This window comes from Elephantulus edwardii, unplaced genomic scaffold (genome assembly GCF_000299155.1).
Source record: "Elephantulus edwardii isolate Elephantulus edwardi_28Jun2011 unplaced genomic scaffold, EleEdw1.0 scaffold00088, whole genome shotgun sequence".
Classification (NCBI taxonomy): domain Eukaryota; kingdom Metazoa; phylum Chordata; class Mammalia; order Macroscelidea; family Macroscelididae; genus Elephantulus; species Elephantulus edwardii.
Window position 1 is genome coordinate 6,924,349 of NW_006399838.1, and position 4,941 is coordinate 6,929,289.

Here is a 4,941-nt window from a genome sequence, read left to right on the forward strand (position 1 = left end):
TTCTGAGTCAACAGCAATGAGTTATGAGTTTCTTCATCTATTAAATGTAGATGATTCCGCACAAAGTCTTACATATGATGAGCAACTAGGAGCTAGGAGCTGTTCTTCCCCTTCCCCTTGATTAATTTTAATGGAAGTTTACAGAGACTTTGAATTTCCATTCATACTTTGTTGCACTTTTCTCCCTGCCCAACCTCCTCCCCAATTCGCTCTTCTCTTTGAAGAGTAAAAGAAAAATTCTTTCATTGGTATACAATCCTCCCCCCAACTCCACTCCACTGTGCAGCCTTCAATCTGGACTCCTGCCATGACAATAATCCAATCATATATCCCTTTTAAACAGTTCGCTCCCTCATGTTTCAATGCAGTGTACATCATTCCTCCCCTCCTCCTCTGTCTTCCCTCAACCCTGATGTCAGTCCCATTTTACAACAGTAGCCCTATGAAGTATTTGTCCTTTTTGTGACTTATTGCCATTTTTGAAAAATGGGAAGCAGAGGCTTGCTACACCCAGAACCCTTTGCTCTGACATGACAAACCTCTTGCTCTGACATGACAACTTATCTTGCGAGCTATGTTCTGTCTCTTACCTGGCAATACCTTGATACCTGGCCTATCTGTCAGATCACCTCTCACAGATTCAGTAGATTCTAAAGCAGGCGCAAAATACAGGAGAAGGGTCCAGGCAAACACAACTGGTAGACGATTACCCTTGAAGATGTCAGAAAGGATGGAAAATGCCCATCTTAGTCAATGGTGAGCTCCACGTCTGAGGAAGCAGAATTACTATCTCTTGAAAACACTTTTCAAACTCCCTGAGGCAGCTAACTGGCAGAAATATGAGCAGAAGGAGGATTTGCCAATTTCTAAAGCCAATTGCTGAATTTATTTCTCAGGGCCAAAGAAGTCCTGGTTCTGTTGTTTGGTGCCGTCAAGTCAACTACAGCTAATGGCCATCTGGTGAGCAACAGGTCGGAGACGTGCCCTGTGCTTCACCGTCTCAGAAATACTAAAGCACTTGTTAATAATAACTGTGCTAATCTGTCTTGTTGAGGGCCTTTCTCTCTTTCTCTGACCCACCACGTTTTCCAGCATGATGTCCTTTTCCAAAGACTAGCGTCTCCTGACAACAGGTCCAAAGTACGTGAGATAAACTTTCATCATCCTTGTCTCTAAAAAGCATCCTGGTTGTCCTTTCTCTAAGACAAACATGCTTGTCATTTTGACAGAATATCCCATGGGATAGTCAACACTCTTCTCCAGCGCCACAACTCAAAACCATCAATCCTTCTTCTGTCATTCTTATTTTTCATCCAACTATCAGATGCACACAAAGCACCTTTTAAATGGTTTCCAGTAGTTTACTTCAGATTGTAATGCTTTTCAAAGTATTCATATCCAAATGGTACCTTCACACTCCCACTCTGCAGTCATATTTACCAAAATAAATGTATCTCCTGATTTTATTACACATTTGGGTACATGGAGCTCTGTGGAGATGAGTTACATTACTATCCTAAAACATGAAGTTCAAATCCACCAAGGAACCAACGCAGCGGGTCAACTATAGTTTGATTTTTTGACTGAACAGCACAAAACTACAATGTGGGTGCTTGAAGTAAAAAAGAGAGGGTGATTGCACAAATTTTTGTACAAAGTATTTGTAACACTTTCATCTGCAAAAAAGAAATTATTTATTCCAAGTGACTGTAGTGACCAATTGAAACTACAGTAGTCTGAACTATTCACAAAATAATAACATCATTAAATGGGGGTTATTATAATTTTTCATGTTAATATAAAGAACTGAAACTAAATGTAACTTATGAAGCTGAAGAATCAACACAGACGGTGGAAGGGCTTTAAATGCGGAGTGCATAAATTTGGGTACTGCCACTTCCTGTCTGCCCTTAGATGTATTCATTAATTCTGGGACTTAGTTTCCTTTTGTCTAAAGTATAGATGCCAACAAGTATCAGAGATGCCAAGATCACTATTTTCTCCTTCTCCTCCCCATGATATAGTGTAAAAAAAAAAAAACCCTATAGATGTTTTTAGCAATTCAATATTGCTAAAGTCCCATATATCGCAACTGATCACTGGCATACCCAAGCTGCTTGTACTTCTCAACCACCTTTTAAAATTATGTCTAGTCCAATTCTAATCATTAAAGTAGCTAAAAAGGTACAATAACTAGAACACGACTTCAGCTCTGTGATCACGTCTGCATGATTTTGTTCTTGAGGCATCAAACACAATCTATTTTGACTCACACTGACCCTCCATCAGGTTGCAAATCTCTGTGGAAGGAAAGTATCTAACTTTTGTGGAGCTCCTGGTGAGGTCAGATCACTGCCTTTTTGGTTAGCTGCACAACACATGGCACACGGCCCTACCAGGGGACTTCATAGTTGAGGCATATTATTGTTATCTGCCATCGAGTTAACTGCAACTCATTGTGACCCTATGAACAACAGATCTGAATCTTCCCTTAGCTTGTGTCGTCCTCATTCTCTTCAATAAGAGCCAATTGTTAGAGTCATTGTGTCAATCCATCTTGTTGAAGGGCCTCCTTGCCTGTGATTAATCTTCACTATTCCAAACATGATGTCCTTCCCCAAGAACTGGCTTCTCCTAACAGCATGCTCAAAGTACGTGAGATGAAGCTTCACCATTCTTGTTTCCAAGGAGCACGCTGACCACATTTTCTCCAAGACAGATTCTTTTGTTCTATTGGCAGGCCAAGGGTTATTCAGTACCTTTCTCCAGCACCACTACTCAAGTACATTGATTCTTTTTCTGGTCTTTTTAGTCATTACCCAACTTTGAGATGCAAAAGATTATTGGAAAGATCATGCCTTGGATCAGGTGCACCTTTGTCTTTAAACTGACACCATCGCTCTTTGACACTTTGGAGAGGTGCTTGACAGCAGATTTTTCCCAATGCAATGTTGTCATTTGTTGTCTTCACTGCGATTACCAAGGGTATTGATTGTGGATCCAAGAAAGATGAAAGTTTTGAAAATGTTCATCTTTCTTCCATCTATTATGGTGTTGCCTATTGGCCCAGTGGTGAGGATTTTTGTCTTATTGAAGTTGAGATGGAATCCATACTGGAAGCTGTAGTATTTGGTCTTCTGCAGCAAATGCTTCAAGTTCTTCTCACTTTCAGCAAGTCAAGTTTTGTCATCTGCATATTTTAGGTATAATAGTATGTTTTACACAAAAAGTAGCACCAAACAAAGTTATGAGGGGTTTATTTCTTTATTTTAACATGCCACATATCAGAGTTCAATGAAAAATTCAGCAAAAATACAGATGTCTGTCGTGTAAATAGGATGGCCAATCTCCTCTCACGCAATTTATTGCCTCTGAAAGTCTGCTTGAGGGTCAGTTGTGGGGCAGTTCTGACTCAACGGTACACAACAACTACATGGTTTAAATAAGGAGCCCTTGGCACATGGTGGCTAAAATGCTTAGCTGCTCACCTCAAGGATGATGTTTCTAACCCTTCAGCTGCTCTTCAGGAGAAATATAAGACATCTGCTTCTGTAAAGATTCACAGCCTCCCAAACCATGTGGGCCCTTTATACTCTACTATACGGTTGCTCTGAGTCTGAATCCATTTAACAGCAGTTGATTTATGGTATGAATGTTCATATGAAATATTAAAAACACTTTTAAGCATTTTTTGAAAACTACATTAAAAGCAGTTTCATTCTTACTTTCTTTTTCTTTTTTTTGTGTTTTACTGTATTTTAAAAATTGTATTTACTCTTCATTTTTAGGATTTTGAAAAATATGGGAGAGAATGAGTGATTTAAATTTATGAAAAGGACATCAAGAGATGAAAAGATCTGCAGGGCTTTTATTGTTTGTCAAGTACAAATTCTCAGTGGAAAATATATTAATAAATGAGAAATGCTCTGAAAAGTAAAAAAAAAAAACAAAACACAAAAAAACAAACCAAAAATCACACAATAACAACAGTACCCCAAACCGGGAACTTTCTCATTAATAACTGTATGCTTACTACTTTGAATTAATGATATTTTTATATTTTGTGTTAAGTAAACTACACAATTCAAATTAAAAAAGTAGTTTCAGACTTTAATACAGACATCGTCCATCTTATTTAACAGGTAGCAGTCTCTTCAAGAAAAAAATGCACTGGTAAATTTTAGTTTCATAGTTTTAAGAAAACACCAAATATTGAGTCTAGCCTTGCCTGCTGAATCATCTCTGATATGACTCATTCATGACGAGACACCCACCATTCCCAAGTGATTATAAGGATCGCATTTAAGAAAGTCAAAGAAGAAAGCCCACTGTATCTCCTATCTTTGTATATGTTACATGGCAAATGACTTCCATTAAATAAAATATCTTCTGATGCTCAGCATTTAGAAAAGATAAAGAAGTGAAGTTGCTCATTAGAGTATTTGAGAAGGGGATCCCCAGAGTCACTGAGTTTTTATTTACTTTAAAATTTATTTTCATTCAATCACTTGTACATATTTAATTTTGTAACATTAATCATAATTATTTAATATTCAGTAGCTTGCATTTCAAAATTTTTCTAAACATGCATAATTTGATTTTTTAAATATTTTGTTCTTTATCCATTCCTCCTTCTTAGCTCTTTATAATAGTAGTCATGTACCATGATTGCCTTTTTGTGAATGACTTATATCACTCAGCGCAATTTGTTCTCGATTCATCCATGTTGCGCAGTATTTCACAAATCCTGTTCATTTTTAAGTGATGTATACTGCTCTTCTGTGTAAATGTTGTCACATAATTGATGGGTACTTCAGTTGTTTCCAACTCTTCACTATTATAAACAATAGTGCTGCATAGTGGAGTGGACCCTGGGGGGAGGGATTATATAGAATTTTTCTTTTACTTTTGAAAGAGAAGAGTGAACTGGGGGGGGCGGGG

At 37.7% G+C, this 4,941-nt stretch overlaps 1 protein-coding gene across 1 annotated transcript in view; it reads left to right on the forward strand.

Moving 5' to 3' along the window:
• The window catches only part of SLC2A2 (solute carrier family 2 (facilitated glucose transporter), member 2), a 51,716-nt gene that overhangs the window by 29,108 nt on the left and 17,667 nt on the right, over nucleotides 1-4,941 (forward strand). The window lies entirely within an intron of this gene.